This window comes from Sturnira hondurensis, unplaced genomic scaffold, assembly GCF_014824575.4.
Source record: "Sturnira hondurensis isolate 20B ecotype Veracruz unplaced genomic scaffold, ASM1482457v3 Scaffold0016684, whole genome shotgun sequence".
In the NCBI taxonomy this organism is placed as follows: domain Eukaryota; kingdom Metazoa; phylum Chordata; class Mammalia; order Chiroptera; family Phyllostomidae; genus Sturnira; species Sturnira hondurensis.
The window spans coordinates 1670217-1693537 of record NW_028089315.1 but is presented as its reverse complement, the minus strand read 5'-3'; the positions used below and the strand labels follow the sequence as shown (position 1 = coordinate 1693537).

The following is a 23321-nucleotide window of genomic DNA, read 5'->3' as shown; positions in this document are numbered from 1 at the left end:
AATATCTGATTTTGACAGGTCAAGGGCAATTTTTTTTAAAAAGAAAGACACCGCGATCGAGCCATCTATGGTATTTCCTCTCAATGGTGAGTCACACATTGTGCCTTTTTAAACAGTCTGGCAAGGGTTTTCCTAGTTTTATTTTTATCAAAACAAAATCAATGACATATTGTTATTACCAAACTTTTCTCTAGCCCTGAACAGCTACATATTCTAAGAAGATATACAATTAATTGATGGAAGCGTATGACACAGATAATCTCTCTGTTCAGTCTCCTAATTAAATCTAATTAAGCATTCTCCTTCTTTTCACAATGACTGCTGTGTTACAACATGCATATATTGACTGCTTCTTGATTTCACTATTCCATCATAGAAGATAAATATCAAAAGCCATATAATACAGAATGCCCTGAAGTTTAAGCTGAGCATGTTACAGTGAGATAGTACAGGCTTGGACCGTAGACCTTTTTGAACTGTCTTTAGAAGAATCCAGTTGATTTTCTAACACGCAGCCTCTTTGAGAAACACAGCCCCCTTAAACCCTTCTCCAGAAGTCAAGTCGATTCTGCCCTGTAGCAAAAGTCTCTATGAACTTGACAAATACATATAAGATCTTGAATTCAAAGGAGAACCCTACTTACTAAATTGTCAAGAACCTTTTTGAAAAGTATTTTCATTTTGGATGTTACCGTGTGAAAAGTCTGAATTCTATTAACTGTTTTGTTGTTAGTACAAAGAGTAGTTAGTTCCTCAGCCCAGCTTTCTGCCGTGCGTGCTAAGGACATGGGGCCCCTCACTCTTCCATGCATGCCCATGACAGTTCATGCAGCTGTGGAAGTTTCCTTTGGGAGGTATTCATTTGTGGACATTTCAGACATTTTTTTCTGTTGTAGACTTTAGGGCTCAGTTCTTTATAATTAATAGCTCCAGTAAATTTTGTAAATTTTAAATGAATGCTACCTGTAAGGCTTTGAGTATATTTATTTGAATCTCTGCTTGGAACATTTTGTAGAAAACAAATCTGCCATAAGCAACATCCCTAATTTGTATTCCCTTCATAATGAAAGCAAACATTTAAAATACCTTAAAGTGTAGTCTGGGAAGAAAAGAGATTACAAAAAACATTATTAATTTCCCTTTTAAAAAAGGTTGAGTAAACAGCATATGTAATTATTTTGCAGGGAAAGTCTGCTAATTAAAACCAAAACCATTCTATTAGTGTACACACCTGCTACTTCACAGTCTGTTTCTTACAGAGGAACTTAATTCTGGAACAGAGCTGAATTTCCGGTTCACCTCCTGGAGGAATGTCCACTTTATAATCCTACATTATAGTCTTGCCCATGTTGATTACTGATTTTTTTCACAGTAATCTTGGCATGGTACCAAAAAGAAAGCTTAGTTCTGTTAAGAAAGTTGTTGTTGCAGACTTTACATCCTGAGTGGAAGAGAAATAAAAGTCAATCTCTTCTCAAAGTATTCAGACTCAGTTGTCTCTGTTTTCAGGGCACAGGATTTTTTCAAAGACCTCAAAGGACGGGCCTGCGAACCAGACAATCGCGGTTCGATTCCCAGTCAGGGCACATGCTTGGGTTGCAGGCCAGTTCCCGGCAGGGGCCAGTTCCCTGCAGGGGATGCACGAGAAGCAACCATACATTGATGTTTCCTTCCTCTCTCCTTCCTTTCCCCTCTAAAGATAAATAAATAAAATATTCAAAAAAAAGACCTCAAAGCAAAAATGGTATTTTTATCAATAGAGAAGGAGAAGTCAAACATGGCTTTCCTTTCTTTCTTGAGCAACAATCTTCTGGCATTTTATTCAAAAACATTTTAAAGGTCACTTCTTTTTAAAAATCTTTACCATGTTAAATGAGCTTATTTTCCCACATACTAAAAATACTTTGTCCTATCTTACCCATATTCAAAAAAGTAATGTATGCTGCAGCATACATTTTTGATATTAAGCAGCAACAATAACAATGAAAATAGCAAAAGATTTAAAACCTGTAGAACATTTATTCTATACCAAGAACGATGCAGAAATAATTTGCTGTCTGCATTCATATGCATTTTTAAAATTTTGTTTTTGTTGATATAATTATATTTTATTTTGTTCATATACATGTCAAAATCTCACAGGGACATTTTTCAACTTATAGCTAATCCCTAACATTAGTGCTAGTAATTATGTATTCCCTTTCATAGTTTATAACTAGAACACATGTTAGATATTTTATTATATAACAAACTACAAAGAAAATAAAAAATACCCAAAATTTTACTCCCAATATATCCCTTACTCACGTAACCAATAATACCATATTATGTGGTTAGAAAACTCAAACAGTATAAAAAATACAAGATGAAAAGTGGGAGACTCTCTTCCCAGTCTTAACATTAGGTAATCAAATATTTGGGATTCTTCCAATAATAAATATAGGCAAGGTAGAGGGAAAGTATGTTTACAGTTGTTCATATGGAAAATAATACAGTAATTTGTAAATAAATTTTTTAAATGAACCGTGTTTTGCCCTGGCTGGTGTAGCTCAGTGGACTGAGCACGGGCCTGCAAACCGAAGGGTTGCTGGTTCAATTCCCAGTCAGTGCACATGCCTGGGTTGCGGGCCAGGTCCCCTGTAGGGAACACATGAGAGGCAACCACACATTGATGTTTCTCTCCCTGTCTTTCTCCTTCCCTTCCCCTCTCTCTAAATATAAATAAATAAAATCTTTAAAAAATAAAAATATAAAAATAAAAATGAACAATATGGTATTATTGGTTACGTAAGGGATATATTGGGAGTAAAATTTGGGGTATTTTTTATTTTCTTTGTCGTTTGTTTTGCATACTTATAACTGTAAACCTCCTTTTTTCCCACCCTGTATGTATGTACATGCTAAGTAACTTAATATATGTGCTTTCCTGGTAGGGGAGATACCATGATTATGAAGGTGGTTTTCCCAGGGTGAGGTTTATCCATTGAACCCTGGATATCCTGACCCCTGGGATTTCCACAAATGCGGGAAACTCAACTGCATAATTTGTGGTGGTAGGGAACTGTGTTCGCACTCTCCCCTGGCAAAAAAATAAAATAAAATAATAAAATAATAAATAAATAACTTAATATATGTGTACATACAAGTGTGTTATGTAAGTATTTATCTCTTTTCAAATCAGCAAATTAAAAAATCCATGTCATTTATATGACTGTATAATATGTAATTTCCATGGAGTATCATTTAGTTAAATAATTACTTATCAATGGGCTTTTTGTCTCCTGCTTTTTTATAATATGCACTTATTTATTTATGTAAATTTTATTGTTGTTCAAGTACAGTTGTCTTCATTTCCCTACCACCACTCCTTCCAGCCCCAAACCATCCCTACTGCCTGCCCTTGATCCTGCCCCCTTTGGCTTTGTCCGTGGGTCCTTTATGGATGTTCCTTGACAATCCTCTGCTTTTTTCCCATCATCCCCCTACCCTTTCTGCGCTGGTTACTGTCAGTTTGTTCTTTATTTCAATGTTTCTGGTTATAGTTTGCTTGCTTGTTTGTCTTATTGATTAGGTTTCATTTATAGGTGAGACCATATGGTATTTTATGATAAAAAAAGTTGGAGACATGCCATGCCATGTATCTCCAGCTTTTTTATCATAAAATTGTGGTCATGGTCACATATGTGAATGACTATGCGGGAAGTACCATTGTAATTCTCTCTGAACAGAGGAGGAGAAAGGAAGGCACAGAACATTCAGGGAGCTTGTCCTATTACTCACTTGTCAGTGGAGTGAAAATTCAAATTCAGGCAGTCTTAGTCCAGATTCCAGGCTCTTCTACTATGTGTATCGCTAGTGAGCAAAGATGGCTCCACTGGTAACTTCATTGTCTGGTATTTCAAGATGTGCAATAAACATTTGTTTACAACTCAGTAAATGTCATATAGCTCTTTTCTATTAAGAATAAAAGTAATGGATTCTTGTAATTTTATGGTAACACATGACACTCCAGAACTGAGTTACTTCTATTAGCAGAAACATGAATGAGTTTTAGAAAATCTATATATGAGTCTACACCTGAGAATGTAGAATTTAATGGTATTGTAAAATGATTCTGGAGGAATTGATCTTGAGGGAGGAAAGGTTCAAGGAAAGAGGCGGGCAAACGACATGAAGAAATGTAAGCAGTAAGCTATTTCTAACAGTTCATAGTGGGATAGCAGGAAAACTTTGTGAAGAGGTGTGTCATTTTCATTTTACATTTTCTCGTTTGGCACTATGTGTATGCATGACTAATATGTCCCAGAAAAGAGGTTGAATTCCATATATGGGCTGGCAAGGAGTAGAAGAATACAGTTGCAGGAATGGTATGTGATACAGTGAAATAAGAATTCGACCACCCAAGATATTTGGTGTTGGAAGGGAAAATACGAATAATCCCTCCCCCTCCTACCATATGTTAGAACTTGAGGAAACCTTATGGGCAATGTTAGATTTTCTCCAGGACCTGAGACAGAACTCTTGAAACTTTATTTAATTGTCTACAAACAAATTGGCCTCTTTTGACATCAGAATTACAAAATGATTTAAGGAGAAGTCTAAGAAACAGGGATCAAAAGACACTCAAAAAGTAAGAGAATTTGGGGAAAAAAAACATAGAACAGAGCAAGATGTCAACTAAGTGCTTCACACTTCACTTTCCCTTATTAATACTTTTACATAGTTTTAGAACAATGAAGAACCTGGAAAAAAGTACAAAACACTCCCGGGTAACCCTGATCCAGATTCCCCAGATGTTAACACTTAAGCACTGCTTTTACTACGGATGTTTACTCATCCTTCTTTCTCTGTCACTTGCATATCTGTCTACCTCTCCATCCATCCATTTGTAGGTATTTATTTATATATTTCTATACAGTAATATATTTTCCTGAACTGTTGAGTAACTCACAGATAAGATACTCCTTTACAAAAGCCACTCACCCCCAATAAAATTTGTGTGTGTTTCATAAAAATAAAAAAAAAATACTTCACATAATCCCAGGACAATGACCAAATTAGGAATTTAGCATTGATTCTGTACCATTTTTCTAATCCTGGGGATATCAAACATTCTATTAAAGGTCAGGTGGTAATTGTTTTAGGCTTTGCAGACCACATTGTCTTTGTTGCAAGTACTCCATTCTACTGCTGTAGTTCAAAAGTAGCCAGAGGGAGTATGTCAGTGAAAGGGCATGGCTGTGTTAAATACAAAGTAGCTTTCAAACACAGATGGCAGGATGACTTGGCCCATGGGTCATAGTCTGGTTTCTAGTCTAATATACAAACCTTATTCAAGTATTCATAATTGTCTGTAGAATATCACTCACAAGAGAATGTCAATTATAAAACAAGAGAATAGTTTTATCTTTGGGAGCCCCAGACTTGGAATCAGTCATTTTTCCAAAGAAGCCTTTGTTCCTTTTAAAGGAGGATGGTATCTAGCAATCAGGGTTTGTGACCAATAAGCTACTGCTGGTGTTGCTGGTGAGCTATTGCAGCGACTGCCGTTGCTGCTAGGTTTTCATTGCTTCTCGTCTTTCAGTGGGCAGTGCCGGGAAATAAAACACATGTGTACGTATGCATATATCCATATACACACATATGGATACATATCCCCACATATCTATATTTATTTATATATTCAAATATATTTACACATACTACCATGAGTTTACGCTGACACCTTTAATACCAGTCCAACATGGCAGGACCCTTTCTTCCTCCCTCCCTCTCTCCCCCATCCCTTCCTTCTCCTTTCCATATCTATATTTCTCTGATATGAGAAACCTGGCTGTTATTATCCATGATATATTTACTTATTTTCTCGATCCTGGAATATACAAAACTAGTTTGGGGATTACTGTGCCTAAAATTCTGGGAAGGAGAACTGGCTTGTGGGAGAAGCTCTGAGGGAGAAATAGGACACCGGCATCATAGGAACAGATCAAAGCTCTTGAGGTGACTGGGCTCAGCTGCTAACTGCACGAGGGGCTGTAAACAACATCTGAGCAGAGAAACAAGGGATGGAGAAATCACCGTCTTCAGTCCTGCCTGTGCTCACATAAGCAACATCAGCAGCAGAGATTTCCAGAGACAAAATACCGTACACAGAATCACATATGAACTTAAATCCTTAGCAGAAATGGAGCACTAGGCTCCAGAGAACACAATAGCAGCTTGTGTAAATTTCTGTCAATTAAGCAGGCAAAAAATCTAAAAGTTGTTGAGTTGATTTGAATGAATGCGCTTTTTCCCCTAAAGAAAACAATCTGAGCAATATGAAAAGCAGTCTTAAAAGGGGGGTGGGGGGGAGTCTGTCACCTCTTCACCAAGAAAATGAACACATTTTATGTTTCATGGGCTCTTACTTGCCAATGGTGTATCAACTCAACACAAGCCTGTTCCCAGCTGATAAAAATCTGTTATATGCTTCTCCATTTCACCACATTTAGTTCTTAGTTCAGATGGAGAAACAATAGGAATAATGCATAGGCTCAAATGTTCTCTCTGGTTTGGTAACACTACGATGAAGTTGCTGCTGCTTCTCGCAACTACATGTTTCTAAGGAGTATCTCTCAGTCTTTGCAGAATTTCTTAATATGATGTTTGCTCCTTTTCACGTCCAAAGTATGTGTTGTGAAACCATACATGTTCATTTTTAGACATTTAACATTTGTTCAAATCCTCTGTTCTACAACTTTTCTTGACAGTTATTCTAATAGCAACATAATGCCCCAACAGCACTGCTTGTCCCATACTTTCACATGTATAAACATTTATTAGGTATTCAGCATATAGTGCCTGTTTTTTATTTAATTAATCATCTTAAAATCCCAGGCATAGTTGCTGTTATTATTCGCATTTGGCAGACGTGGAAATTGAGGATCAGAGATATTTAGTAGCTACCTCATGACAGAGCTCGGAAGCCGTAGAACTAAAGTTGCAGAGTGACAATATTGCCCACACGTTATATCTATATAGATTTGTCTCTCACCATCCTTCTATTAATATTGATCTTGCAATGATATTTTTTACTAAGCCAAATTGTGACAGCACAATACTGGGATGAAAATGTGTATGCCTCACTCTCCTGGTTGCCGTTAAAGAAGTTAACAGTTGCAACGAAGAGGTAGAAATGGAATTCTCTGCCTGGTGTTGTTCATTATTGTAAGACCAGGTTTAGAAAATTACCAAATATAAATTTTTCTGTATATTCCACTTTGAAAATATTGCTCATTTTATAGAACCTTGCAGTTATTGCATTCATGGTCCACATTAAGCAGTGAGCTATGCATTAAAAACGGTGTATCTCATTAAGCCCTGATCACTCTCAAAACTCCAGGTGTATACATTTAGCTGCATCCTTGAAAATAACAGTTCTAACTGTGCATGTCCCTCCTCTCTGACAACCTGTTGTTTTCTACTCTCCTCCATCTTGGAACTGGGCACCGATATTGCCTAATTACTCAGACCAATATCCTAACAGTCAGATCCGAGTGTGTTCTTTTCCTTCTCTCCTGCATCCAATTCATTGTTAAATCCTGTCAATTCAAATCTCTAAAATGTATCTTAAATCCAAGTCCTTCTCTTCATCTGTATTACTATCACCCTAATCCAAATATCCACTGCTTTTCATCCTTACAAGCCTCTCTGCCTCTAACCTTGACTCCTTTGCCTCAAGGTGGTATGAATGATCTTTTGGAAACATTCAGCAGATCATATCCATTTCTTGCTTGAATGCCTTCCTATTTATCTTAAATTGAATCCCTGAGCCTCCAGCAAAGCCCCTGACTAACACTTCAATCTCATTGTCCGTAACTTGTTATCCTTGTTCATTTTCCTCCACCCATAATATCCATCTTTCTGTTCCTTGAATATTCTAAGATTTTTTTCAGCACGGGAAATTTTTCTTTGCTGTGGTTTTTTTGTTTGTTTGTCTGTTTGTTTTGATTTGGAAAACTTTCCCCCTAAGCTTTTCACAGAGAAGACATTTTCACAGTGATTCTATCTAAAATGATCCTCCTTGTTTACACTCTGTAAAATCATAGTTCTTATAATACATATAGTACATATCAAAATCTAGGCATGAGTATTGTTTATTAATTTGTTTATTGGCTATTACCATAAGCTAAAAAATGTGATATAAGAGGGTCATTGCCTCCCAGTGTGTCTAACACAGGTTATGTTTTAATAAATAGCTGTTCAGTAAATGAATAAATGGAAACTCACAACTACTCCTGAGATGTAAGTTATTATAACCTCATTTTGGGACTCAGAAAATCACACCTTAGAACATTACAGAACATTTCTGAGGGTCACAAATCTAGTGAATGACAGAGCTATGGTTCAGACCCAGGTCTGGCACACGCAACACAACTCAGGCACATTCTAGAAGCCAATCTCTTTGGCTAAAAGTGAATCTTCCCCTATTAAAAAAAAAGAACAATGAGCTAGTGATTTCAAATACTGTAAATCTTAGCTTGTATTTGAGCTGCAAATGAGTTTTGGAGGTACGGATATTATGCAAACATAACTCCATAATCCCTTGGGATTAACGCTAGTTACTTTCAGCATCAATTAGAATCTAGACAGAGCTGTGGTGTCACGTCCTCTCTTCCCAGCTGAGTAGAGTGTTCTGGAATGGCCAATGTATTTACCAAGTCATTACTAATCTGGACAGCCTAAGCATGCAGGTAGCTCTGATAGATCTACTTGTCAAAATCATGAGTCACTTTCTCACAGTAGCACGGATTAGGGACAAAGTGTTTTTCCACTAAATCTCTAGGGAAACAATTTTTACAGCCTATACAATATATCACTTCAGGTTATAATAGATCTTGCAACATCATAAAACACCATAGTACTTACCTAGCTAGGGAACTACATTTCTCCCCGCTCTTACAAAAGATTGAGTGATTTGTCAACGAGGACTCCATATAGACATTTTATTAAAATTTTGTAACTTTCAGGACATCATGAAAGTTGGTAATGACTCAAGGGGAATAGTTTTTCTATTGCAAGATATCCACTTGATTTATTTTTCCATATCTTTAAATATTTATTGGATAGCTTGTAGAAATTTTTTAGAAGTTTCTGTGTATCTATCTGTAGATAAATATGCAATAAAATAAAGCAAGTAAGAAGTTCTATTATTTTTTCCCACTTCTACTAATTTTTACTTGTTCAAAAAAGAGGTATTTTCAGAGGCAGCTCAGGAATCCTAGATTTATTCTCTGCTCTGCTGGTACATAGTTTTCTAATCATGGATAAGGAATGACTAATGAAGGAATCAAAAACCTACTTTATAAACTGGTGGGTAAGAACATGACTTTTCTTCTTTTTTATTGAATCTATTGGGATGGCATTGCTTAATGAATTTATACAAGTTTCAGGTATACAAATCTCAATGTGCATTTTATTTTATTTTTTCCCGCCTTGGTATTGACTCTCCTGAATTGCAAATAGTTCCTGACTGCTGTGGCTTCTTTCATATACACATTGAATTTAAACATATGGTAAAACATGCTGGACCAGACGATAATGGATTCTTTACCTGTCTGTGTTGCCTACTAGATGCTTAGCTCTTTCAGGCAGGGATGTGTCTTAGGCTCCATTTAATTCAACTGGCTTCATGTTTACCATCTGGCACCAGCTCTGCAATCATTTGTTAATGAAAGAATGAACAATTTCTCACTTTTTCTAATTCTGATAAATATACATTTGGTGAACAGTCAGCACTGTCAATAGATTCAAATTTTAAGTAACCAAGTGAAAAGGGTCCTGGTTTAAAATTAACTTGGCAGATGTGATCTCACTGATGGTGAGTGTAAATTACAAGGATCGTTTTATTAGACATTTGCTAGCTAGTGTTTCACGGCTATCTCCCACTGCCCACCCTCAGAACTATAGGGACAGTTTTAAATCCCATAACGGGGTGTGATAAAGACTGAAAATAGAATCAAAGGAGCCAGTAAGACAAGGGGACTCAGGCTGCTAAATATAGCCATACTCCTATTTTACCCAATAAAAGAGAGCCACAGATCGGATTTCCGTAGAGCAAGGTCTTTTCTCACCATTAAAAGTAGTACTATCTGAAATACAATTTTTAAATGAGTAAACTTATATTGCCACTTTATTAAATCAACCAGGCTTAAAAAAGTGTAATATCAAAATAATCATAGTGTTTGGCTTTTTCAAGTCTATTCCTTCAGAAGCCAAATTCCGAAGAACTGAATATTCTGAATGAATTTGAATATGAAACAAGAGCTGTCCCTCCATTCCACAAAGGAGCTAATTCATAGAACACTGAAAGGTGAAATTTTGTGACTCAGAAGTGTTTCATAATCAGGTCTGTAATAGAAAGAACCTCTTATTTCTTTAGGAAATAAAAGTCACAGCATGGAAATGACTGAATTAAATTACTCACTGGCAAAAAGGCACTGACAATTACTCTTTTTACACATCTAAGAAAGAAAATAACAAAATATACTATTACATTGCTTTACCAAAAAAGGTACATTTTTGAGATGTGTGTATAAAAGGATGATGGATAATGTTGAAACGTGTTGATGGCACGATGTTGAAACATCAATGATGGCATTGACTTCAGGATGTTTTATGTTAATAAACTGTGTAATGACGTGTAAGAAAAACCAGAATTCTTCCTTTCACTTTGTATTCACTCAAATCAAATGAAGGAACCTAACAAATAAATAAAATCATCAGAGGAATAAAACTATAAAATAAAAAACTCTTCATACTTTTAATTTGCCTCCCTCCCTCCTTCCCTCCCTGCCTTCCTTCTTTCTCTTTCATTGTTATTTCTGTTTCTTTTTTCTTTGAACCAGGCTAGGTTCTGCCATGTAACTAGCATCATCACATCATCTGTAGCCTATAACGACTCTATCTGTTTCCCGAGTGTGGTTTCCTAGTTCTGGCAGAGTGCACCTGTGGATTGAATCGACATCCAGAAGAGCTCGGAAATGATGCTCACGGAGCAAAACGGACGTCGTGCTCACGGATGTCGTGAGCAGTGTCCAACCCAGTCTTGGTGATGCCTTACATCCTTCCCAGCTCTGCAAATAATTTCATTTTAATTACTTTTCCAGAAGCAAAGGCACAAAGATATTGATTCTTTAAACACAATTATATAAACTTACTTTCAGCATTTCTGTCAAGGCTTATTTAAGTGCCATTTCTCTTTTCTTTATGAAATGCCTTTGTCTCTTGGTGACAGCATCATTGTGTGGTTTATTTGAATGTTTCCTTTGAAGCAATTAACACTCCCAGTATAGCACGAACACACACAGAGGCTTTTCTTATTCAAACCTTTATTTTTTTGCATAAGCTTATTCTCAGCTTTTACATGTGTTGAAATTCATGGCTTTTGTAAACACCCATTATAGGTAGTGTCCTTTTTCTGTAGTTTGCTGGTTTTCTTTTACTGTTTTAGCTTATTTACCCATAACTCATTTGTTTTAGTACAAATAAATCAGATATTTAGGTCCTGAACTGGGTAGTTTACATAACTGTAAAAGTTTTTCTGTTTTGAACTCACCTTGTTTTATGCCTTTATTTTTATCATTGTAGTATGGGTTCCTCTCATTAACATATAAACCTCTAGGGCAAAGATGGAACTATGTCTCATAGCTGGAAGAAAAAGTCCCCTCCAGACTCTCTCTGTACATATACCAGGCAAAAGAAAAGTGTTTCTGACAGATTTTTGTGAGTTTCAGATGGCCATAGTAGGTAAGTTCTAACTTCAGAGCATCACAAGATCATATAGTGTCCAGATAATACTGAAATGCCACCACCGGATGGGGTCAGTGTATAACTAGGTCCTAACTTACTTCAAAGACTCCAGTATCCATGTTACCAAAGGTTGGTGTTGTAACTTCCCAGGCTTTGAATTCACCAGCCTACGATTTCTCTACTCTCATTCACATACATACATGATTCTATAGGCATAATACTGATACAGGGTGCAGCCAAGGGGGGCCCCAGAAAAGATTTGGAATGGTGTCCAGAACTTAAAGTGTACAGGAATATTGGAGGAAATATTAAGATATCCTCCCCCCCCCAGGTGTCAGTTGGGGGAAGGGACCAATGGAGTAGGGCCATTGAGAGCTGTTTTGCATAGCAACAGTTTTGCAGCTAACCTCTGGAATGGTCATTTAACATATCTATAACCTTTAACTGGTTTCATAGATATGTTAAAGAGCTGTGGCCAAGTTTTGGGCCAGGGAGAAGGGAGTGGCTGCTACCCAGGCTAGAATTGGGAGCTGCTTCTCTGAGAGAGGGTCTGCTTGAGAGCCATGTGGCTTTAGCAGAGTGAGGACTCCCTCCCCCCTTGGCCAGGGGAGGGGGAGAGCCACGCTGTTTTGGAAAGATGTAGACCCCTGTAGCCATTAGGAGGGAGAGCCATGCGGTTTCAGCAGAGTGCAGACCCCCTCTTGGCCAGGTGGAAGAGAAAACCACGCAACTTTGCCAGAATGGAGATCCCTGCGGCCAGGTGAAGAAGAAAGACGCGGCTTTGGTAGAAGAGGCCCACGCAGCTTTGGCGTGCTCCCTTTGGCTGAGTGGCCTGGAAAGCAGGAGAGACTTTGACTGGAACTTGGTACAAAGAACTCTTGCCAGTGAAAGGTGCCACATGACTTTGGATTAATTGGAGATCCTGCCTGGACAGGCAGGCGACACAGCTCACGTGCCAGCGACCTGAAAAACGGACGTGTGCTCTTTTCCTGATTTACGGTACCCGGAGTTGGGACAGTGGGAGAAGGGAGCGCTGTGTGTGTGTGTGTGTAGGTGTATACCCTTAAAGACTTTAATATTTTAAGGAAGGCATTAGGCCTGAATAGCATTAAATAAACATTTTGTTTCCTTTTCACAAATCTCTGGCATTGAGAGATGTGTTTCCAATTGGCGGCGGACAGAAGAGCCCTATAGATATTAGTGTATCGTCCTTGGGAGGGGCCCCTGTTTTTTGCAGCAGTTTTTGGCATCCCTCGGTGGGCCAAGTATTGCCCCCCCCTCGGACCCTTTGTTCGGTAACAATACCACTTCCACTCAACAGATTATATTTATGCAACTGAGTGAGAAGAGTGGTTTGCTAATGATAATACTGTAGACTATTTAGCCCATAGACTTTGGAGTTAAAATACCCGCCTCTGTCTAACTTGTGACCTTAAGTTTCCTAGGATGTTCCAATATGGTTTTGCTTTCTTGCACTCTTTCATATATTTGCATTAACAACTCATTTCTGAAATGACACAATCACAAATGTCTTTAGAAATGTTCTGGTTGTGACAGTCACACCATTCAAAGTCCTTACCTACATGACAGAAGGCCACTTTAATATTTATTAAAAATGTAGATTCTTCATTTTTAAAAAGGTAGCTAGGCTACTTAAAACTGAATTGCAGTAAAATCTGATTCATCAAAATCAATCCAGGTGTTTTAGGTGTGTGATTATCTTTTTCTTTTAACTATTTACCATTGTTAAAATGAGTTGAATTACGAATTTTTAATTTTTAGTAGATAGGGAGTCAAGAATGATGAGTCTTATTTTTAGATCTGTCATTAATTATCTGTGATCTTGGGTGAATTGTTTAATCAATTAATTTCTCATTACCAATATGAGATTATTTTGTGAGATATGCACTAGCTTAAACAAAGTGATTGGGGCCTGACCTGTTATATTATCAGTCAATAAAGAATTCAAAAACTTCCTGGTCAGAAGAGATCTTACCTAAAATAAAGATAGAAAACTGCAATGCCTATAGAGCCATGTAATTAATTAAGATGAAGAAATTATGCCCTGGCTGGTGTGGTTCAATGGATTGAGCACAGGCCTGCAAACCAAAGGTCCCCAGTTCAGTTCCCAGTCTAGGGCATATGCCTGGGTTGCAGGCCAGGTCCCCAGTAGGGGGCATGATAGAGGCAACCACACATTGGTGTTTGTCTCCTCTTTCTTCCTCCCTTCCCTGCTCTCTAAAAATAAATTAAATCTTTTTAAAAAATGAAGACATTACAAAAACAATAGCACAAGCAAGAGATAAATGTCAATTAATAAATAATGCTGGGAATGTAGGATTGAATGTATCTGTGGTTAAATGGAGTTAAGAAAATCTCTCTACAGTGTCTAGTAACTCCTTGCTTCTTATTTATTATTGCTACAATTAACACAGTCCAGTTTTGCCAGATTTAATGAGGTTCAAATGCAAAGAGATATTCCAAGAGATTCTAAGAAATTAAGATTTTCATGTGAAATATTCTGAATTTATATGTTTGCAACAAATTTGTTACTTTAAACTAATATTTTATAGCCAAACAAGCAGACCATTTGGGCTGCATTTATCCCAAGAACCACCAAATTGCCACCTGCTCAGATACAGGTTTCCATTTGATGCTTGAAATCCTCTACAACATCTCTAAGAAGTGATCATTGATTTTATGCCTATATAATCACCTTCATATTTTGGTCAATTATTTCAATCTTTGGGGCAATTTTGATAGAAAGTTATTTCGGCTGAACAAGTATTCTCAATTATATATATATGATATATATTACATTAATATATAATATATTGCTTTTCTTAGACCCATGATAGAAATCTAACATACTTATTCTTTTATCTACTAAAGAAAATTTTCACATTCCTGCTCTCATAATGCCTGAGTATTTTCTTATTTCAGTTATTTCACATAAAGTTGGAATTTCTGCACCTTTCTGGTTGAAACTGCTACATGGATAGACTTTCTTAGAAGAGTTCTGGGCAGAGCTAACCCTACTGCCATCTGGCTGTAACCAACCCATCAGCACAGTGCTGAAGGGCTATCTTTTTATCATGCCACTGTAAGACATTAAAAAAACCCAACTTTTTGTTTCTGGAATTACTTTGATATTTAAAATTAATTATTGGAACTATCATCTTAACATTACTGTCCCTTTTGTTTCCAAAATTTTCTTCATGACTTATGCCATGAGCTGACAATGAGATATCCTCAGATTCCTATATCCAGTAAAATCTGTTAAGATTTAGACTCAAATAATACTGTATTTCTAAAAGTTGAAACGTTGTTCACATCTTTATTTATCTTTTTATGTTTTATGTATTGAATTAGTGTTTTGGGTTATAGATTTAGACAATAATCTAGAAATTATTTTTAAAACCAAAAACATTACAAAAAAAGGTCCACACTGACAAATGATATGTTTTAGCTCATTAGGAGTTTGATGTAGTTTATATCTATGTTAAGAAATCAGATAGAATTTGTAAGACTCCAAGTATGGATTTTTTTTTAATATTTTATTCATCTATCTTTAGAGGGGAAGGGAAAGAGAGAGGAAGAGAAACATCAATGTATGGTTGCTTCTTGTGCATCCCCTGCTGGGAACTGGCCCCTGCGGGGAACTGGCCTGCAATCCAGGACTGTGCCCTGACTGGGAATCGAACCGTGATTGTCTGGTTCACAGGCCCGTGCTCAATCCACTGAGCTACACCAGCCAGGGCTTAAGTATGGAATTTGAGGTAATATTGAGTAGCATATTTCTCTTCCTGCTCTAAATTTATACCCTTGTATATGAAAAGGCTTTGGTAATCGACTTGACAACAGCAAATTACATCATTTTCTAGGTTTAACACTAGTTACTTCTTATTGGATTTTTCTTTAATTCTATTTTTTTAAATTTTTGCCCCTTATACTCTGTATATTCTTCCTTTGAAGGAAACAGTCTATTATATCCTTCAGTTTTAGGGTCCATTTTCAGATCTAAAAATATGTCATTGTGTAAGAGGCTATCCCCCTGCAAAGGACATAAAGATCCTTATTCATTGTAGGTGGTGAGGTAATGTTACCCTGAGTGAGTCACATAATGTGGCCTTTTCAGCCCTTGGCCACGCATCATCCACCTCTTCCCTACACCTCTACGTTAAGGTCCTAATGAGGTCATTTTAAGACATGCAGTTTTACTCACAACTCGGAGAGTAATTTATCACTAATTTCACATAGGAGTGTTTTTCCTCATACGTTTCCTAGGGAAGTAGATAGTAGGCTGACCATTCATGTATTTTTAATAGATTTAGATAAATCTTATTATAATGGGTGGGCAATGAGAGACATAAATTTAATGCCCCCACCCCAGTTTCCTAGATTTGTAAAAGGATAAGGGGTGATATTCTTTCTACTGAAAACCCAAGAAGATATTTGTGGTGGGAGTGCTGTTTTTCAGGAGAAAGAACCCCCAAGTTCAGTGGATCAGTCCCTCACCTCTCTAGCTATTTACATCTTTTGTCACTAAATTTCCATTTGAAGTGGTTCTGAAATCCAGATTCTCAGGACTTCCATATTTTTTTTAATCACTCAGTATCCAAACATTTCATCTTATTTTCTTTCCACCACCTCCTTCCTGCCAAATCACAGCTCTGAATGAACATTTTTATTCCTCTTTCCAATCTTGCTTCTGTCCAACCAAACATTTCAGAAGAAAGTTGCATGTTTTTGCTGGCTGGCTTTACTCCAATACATGCGGGTGTTGGGGAAACACTGGCCACAGGGTATGAGCTTTCAGTTGTAAGTTGAATAAGCTATGCTGACTATACTTAACATATTGTGCTGTACACTTGAAACTTGCCAAGAGAGTAGATCTGAAGCATTCTTATCTCTCTCTCTCTCTCTCTCCCTCTCTCTCTCTCACACTCTCTCTCTCTCTCACACACGCACACACACACACACACACTTTCTCAGTCCTTGTTCATGTAAGATATTTTTGCCCACCCAGAACTCTTGGCTCCAGTATTTGTCATTCCTCTAAAATTCTCAAACCAATAGCTCTTTTTGTAAAGCTTATTTCATTTCTCTCATCATTGTTTTAAAGTTCATTTTGAGCAACAATTCATCTCTAGTCACTTGGATAGAATATGCTTTTATAAGAAGAAAAAGGGTCTGTGGAAAGCTTTTCTTTTGCCCACAGCTTTGGGATATTATATCGAAGGGTTAACAATAACAATGAACCAGCTGAGTGGGCTTTATAGTTCCCTGTACACTTCTATACGCCCACTGGCCACCTTAGTTCTTTCCCGGGGCTCCATAATGTAGTTAGTCTCTTACTCTCCTTTTGAATGCTCGTTTCTAGTACATTTGCCTCTGTCTTTTTGCCTATTATTGATATCGATTTATCTTTTTGGCCCCTAAGCTATATGCCTCTTACTGGACTAGTGTCTATGATGGACATTGCTGTTGAATGATATGGAGTGCAGACAGCATGGGTTCTAGGAGCCAAGAGTCTTGACTAGTAAGCCTGCACGAATTTGGACAAGTTATTTAATAGCCCTAAGTCTTAGTTTTGTGATTAGAAAAATTAAAAGAAACTTAATATACAGAAAGCTTTCATTAGTTTTCTACTGCCATGCAACAGACTGCTACAAATTATTAATTAGAAATAACACAAACCTATCATCTCACAGTTTTTGTGTTCAGAGTACGGACAAAAGTTACCTGGATTCTCTATTCAGAGGCTCACTAGGCTAACTCAAAGAGTCAGTCAGGGCTACAATTTCACCTGAGGCTTAGAGTCCTCTCCTAAGAACACAGGTTCAGTTCCAAGCATTGTTTAAGGCTGAGATCCTTGCTTTCTGACTTGCTTGCTGTCCATCAGACACCTACACTAACTCCTAGATGCTCCCTAATTGGTTCATGTCCGTTCTGGACAACCTCCCTTTTCATGAACTCAAAACCAAATAATTGGCAATATGCATATGCCTACAAAATCCCTGCTGCTATATAAAGTACTGTGATTATGAGAATAGTGTTACCTCATATTTATGAGTCTTGCAAGAAATTCTTCATGGACATCAGGGACTGGGAATCTTGGGGCCATCTTAAAATTCTGCCTACTGTAGACATTTAAGTCATAAAATTACTGCGAGGGTCAACCTATGCAAATAAATGTTTATAATGCATAGAAAATACTTGATATTGGTTCTGACTCATAGTAGATGCTTAATAAACTTTAACTCTTGCTAACATGATTTTATCATCAGCTAATCAGCCTCATCCCTGGGTCCTTCCTCTATAATCTGTGGGAGAAAACTATCCAACCCATTTTTCCACACTCAGAACTTTTATGCTAGCTTGGTTCCTACACCCTAGAATTTAGTAATCAAAAGACCAGTAAGTAGATGAATAATTTTTCAATTTTGTGCTCTGGATTTTGGTAGCAGTTGACTTGTTTCTTTTTTTAACCTACACATACTCTCACAATTTCAGTATGGTCAAAATTCTGTTAGAGGCTTTAATAAAACAATGAAATGCTAGTCAAATATAGCTTGATGGCATTAAGCACCACTTGAACAACTGAAATGAAAATCTGAAAAAGAGATTGTAAACTTCTTAAAATTATGGGATTTTAAGTGAGGAGGAGTGAGGCAACCTAGGGTATGGGCAAAGGAAGACAAAGGCAGATAAACCTCATTTGCTAGTGATTTCTCTGAGTGCTTCTTTTGTTTACTTGTTGCCAGTGTCTCCCTTGAATATATTTTGGCTCAGATATTGAGGCAAATCCAAATGATCTGTGTTTCTCACTTCTATGTGTAAAAAAAATGAAGAGTTTTTGGGTTGAGCTGAAAATCCATCTTTTCTCTCATTATTTACATCAGGACAGCTGTAGGTCACAACAGAATGCCTGGCAGGCCACCTTTTGTGCCCTTTGATTCATTTTATTGATAAATTGTTACTTTCAAAACAACTACTATTATTTTCATGCTCTAAGGAGTAAGTGTTGTGATCTAGGTCTACAGTGGTCTCATCAGTCACACACTGTCCTTGACAATCATCAAAGCAAAATTTCCAAACAGAAAACAGATATCTGTCACATAATATCTCACCCCACGAACTCAATAACTTACAGTTTTCATGGTTGATAATATGTGACATGCTGAGCTTAAGCTAATTAATTTTCATTCCAAACAGCACAGCCCTATTGTCTTCCTTGGTATTAGGCTCTGAGCAGGTGCTATTTTTAAATCATTTACATTCAGCGCATCAGCTGTCATAAGCAAGAGGAATCAGAGATGTGAGCTGTGGCTTGTGTGGTAAAATGAATAGACTGATCTATAAGCTTTGATCAGGGAAACAGATAATTTGGAGTCCATGGCAACAGATGTGTATGAGTTGGGGCTGGACTCAGTCCTCTGTCATGAAGAAGTAATTCAACATCATTTAGCAAACTTTCAACAAGGTTCTTGTCACTATAGAGAAATGTTGAATTAGAGCATCAAATCAATAGTGGAAGTAGCAAGTTGTGGTATTTGATTAACAGAACAAAGTTTTTCTGCAGATACTGGAAACTGAACTTTCAAAACTGGGCTAAATGGTCCAGTCAAGATGGGGGCATAGGTAAACATGGCTTACCTTCTTGTACAACCACAGCAAAAATCACAACTAAATTACGAAACAACTGTCACCCAGAATCATCGGAAAAGAAAGCTGTATGGAAGTCTGACAGCCAAGGAATTAAAAAAGTCACATTCACCCAACTGGGTGGGAGGGACAGAGATGTGGAGACAGGTACATGGAATGGGCCTTCTTACCACCACATGTGGTGAATAAAAATTGGGAGGGATGCCCCGGAAGCAAGGGATCCCAGCCCCATACCAAACCACCCAGCCCAGGGCTCTAGTACCAGGAAGATAAGTCCCATAACTCCTGGCTGTACAAAGCAGTAGGAGTTAGGGCAGCAGAGGAAACTGCATGATTCTCAGGTATCTACTCTTAAGGGCCCCCAACAGTCTTGGGTCTTATGCAGACTCACTCCATCTGGCCTCTAGCTCCCAGGCAGCAACTGGAAGAACTCCAGTGGCCTACAGGGAGAAACTGAAGTGACTGGCATCAGGGCACGTGCCACAGGATAGCTTCCTCCGGGGCAAAACTCCAGAGTGCAGGCAGTGGCTATCATACTTTTTCTGAGCCCTCCTCCACAGAGTGGTGACACCAAGTCTGAGACTCCATCAACCTGGGTCACACAGGTTACCCCACCCTGGTGATTAGCTAAGGCTCCACCTCATGCAACTTATGGCTGTGCTTTTTCTGTAACAGGCCATGCTACTAAGACAGGGAGTCAAAGCAGCTCTCCTAATACATAGAAACAAACACAGGGAGGCTGCCAAAATGAGAAGACAAAGCAATATGGCCCAAATGGGGAAAAACACAAAACAGAACAAAACTCCCCCAAAATAACTAAACAAAATGGAGATAACCAACCTATCAGATGCAGAGTTCAAAACACTGGTTATCAGGATGCTAAAGGAACTCACTGGGTAATTCAATAGCATAAAAAAGGTCCAGGCAGAAATGAAGTTTACACAAAGTGAACTAAAATTTTTTTGCAGGGAACCAACAGTGGAGTGGGTGAAAATGAGAATTAAATGATTTGGAACACAAGGAAGAAAAGAAACCCAATCAGAACAGTAAGAAGAAAAAAGAATCCAAAAATAATGAGGATAGGTTAAGGATTCTCTGGGGCAACTTCAAACACACAAACATTCTAATCATAGGGGTGCTGGAAGGAGAAGAGAAAGAGCAAGATATTGAAATCTTTTTTTTAATTGTTTTTTTATTTAATTATTTTTCAAGTACAGTTTCCTATTACTCCATCCTATCCCAACCCCCGTGCTCCCCCCTCCCTGCCATTTCCACCTTCCTCAGTTGTTGTCCATGTATCCTTTATACATGTTCCTCTAAATCCCTCACCTATTTCCCCTGAAATTCCCTCCCTTCTGGTCACTGTCAGCCTGTTCTCTATTTCAGTGTCTGTGGTTATATTTTGCTTGCTTGTTTGTTTTGTTGTTTAGCTTCCTGTTAGAGGTGAGATCATATGGTATTTGTCCTTCAACACCTGGCTTATTTCACTCAGCATAATGCTTTCCAGTTCCATCCATGTTGTTGCAAAAGGTAGGAGCTCCTTCTTTCTTTCTGCAGCATAAAATTCCATTGTGTATATGTACCATAGTTTTTTGATCCATTCATTTACTGACGGGCACCTAGGTTGCTTCCAACTCTTGGCTATTGTAAATTGTGCTGCTATGAACATTGGGGTGCATAGGTTCTTTGGGATTGGTGTTTTAGGGTTCTTAGGATACAATCCTAGCAGTGGAATTGCTGGGTCAAAAGGCAGGTCCAATTTTAGCTTTCTGAGAAAATTCCATATTGTTTTCCATAATGGTTGTATAAGTCTGCAATCCCACCAACAGTGGACCAGAGTCCTCTTTTCCCCACACCCTCTCCAACATTTGTTGTTTATTGCTTTGTTTTGATAGCCATTCTCATTGGTGTAAAGTGGTATCTCACTGTGGTTTTAATTTGTATCTCTTTGATAGCAAGTGATATTGAGCATCTTTTCATGTGTCTCTGGATCCTCTGTATGTCTTCCTTGGAGAAGTGTCTGTTCAAGTCCTTTCCCCATTTTTTAATTGGGTTAGTTGTCTTCTTAGAGTGAAGTCGTGTTGAGTTCTTTGTATATTTTGGAGATTAAACCTTTGTCTGAGGTATCATTTGCAAATATGTTTTCAGATACAGTTGGTTGTCTTTTTATTTTAATGCTGTTTTCTTTAGCTGTGCAGAAGCCTTTTATTTTGATGAGATCCCATTTGTTTATTCTTTCCTTTATATTTCTTGCTCTAGGGGACATATCAGTAAAAATATTGCTGTGTGAGAAATTGAAATTGTATTTGAAAAAAAAACAATGAAAGAAAAGTTCCCTAATTTGGTAAAGGAAATAGACACACAAGTCCAAGAAGAGCAGAGAATCCCAAACAAGATGGACACAAAGAGAACCATACTGAGACACATCATAATTAAAATGCCAAAGGTTAAAGATAAAGAATCTTCAAAACAGCAAAATAAAAGCAGAATATTACCTCGAAAGGAGTTGCAGGCTAGAAGGGACTGACAAGAAGTATTCAAAGTGATGAAAAACAAGGACCTATAATCTAGATTACTCTATCAGCAAAGCTATCATTTAGAGTTGAAGGGCAGGTAAAGTGCTTCCCAGACAGATAAAGCTAAAGGAATTCATCATCAGAAAATCATTATATATGAGATGTTGAAAGGACTTATTTGAGGAAAAGAAGAACAAAACTATGAACGCTAAATGGTAGTACATTCACAACCATCAGCAACTGAATCTATAAAACTAACAAAACAGGCAGAACAGGAACAAAATCATAAATATGGAGGTCACTTGAAGGTTTATCAGTTGGGAGGGAGAAGGATGAGAATAGGGGAAAAGATACAGGGATTAAGAAGCACAAATTTGCAGGCACAGAATAGATAGGAAATGGAGTAGCCAAAAAAGTGATATGCATGACCCAAGGACATGAACTAAAGGGGCCAATTGCTGGAGGAAATGGAAGGTACTGGGTGGAGGGGGGATGTTGGGACAACTGTAATAGCATAATAAATAAAATATAGTTTTAAAAAAGTGGGTAAATGTCCACTATGCTCTCTCAAAGTGTCATGTTTTAACCATTATCATAACCCTTATTTTCTTAATACTAATTATCTCTTTATCTCCCTAATCAACTAGAGCTTTGAAGGCCGTATTACTTTTACTTATTTCTCAATTGCCTTGTTCAATACTTGAGAGCTGGTAGAGAGTCAACACATGTGTTCTCTATAGAATATGCTCAAACACAAATACTCTGCCCTTTCACATTTTACTGAAAGATTTCAAAGCTAACAAACCTTTACATTATAATTTGTTCAATCAACTCAGTAAATTTTAATGTCTGACATTATGCAGGTAAACGCGTTTACCTTTGCAGGTAAATACGTTATAACAGGTTCTATTATGGCTCTAATTTTACATTAATAAAGTATATTCAATACTCTTTTTTATAACAGCTTTTACAAGTATTTTATTATTCTCTAAGGGTGAACATTTTACAATGTATAAAACATTGCATCATTATGTTGTATACATGAAACTGATAAAACTTTATGTTAATTATGCTTCAATTAAAAATGAACTGATAGGTAAATAAAAATAATGTTTTCCTTGGAAGCATAGCCATTTTACTCATTGGTGCTTTTATAAATACTTTTTGGAAAAAGAGTCCTTATTTCCAGGCTAAATTTGAGATTAGGTTCAGAATTGTATTAACCAATAGAATGAGACATTAGGAGAATTAGGCTTTAACTGAAAAGTCATTCAGGATTCATTAAGGGGGTAATTTATAGAACAGCATTTTCCTGTAATAAAATTAATGTTTACCAGCAACCTG

The 23321-nt window shown here is 37.3% G+C and overlaps 1 non-coding gene across 1 annotated transcript; it reads left to right on the top strand.

The window, feature by feature from the left end:
* The first annotated feature begins 2918 nt into the window (after window positions 1-2918).
* Window positions 2919-3082, top strand: LOC119001539 (U1 spliceosomal RNA). The gene has a single exon (XR_005069602.1). It is a non-coding gene; the product is annotated as a U1 spliceosomal RNA (small nuclear RNA).
* The last annotated feature ends 20239 nt before the right edge of the window (window positions 3083-23321 follow it).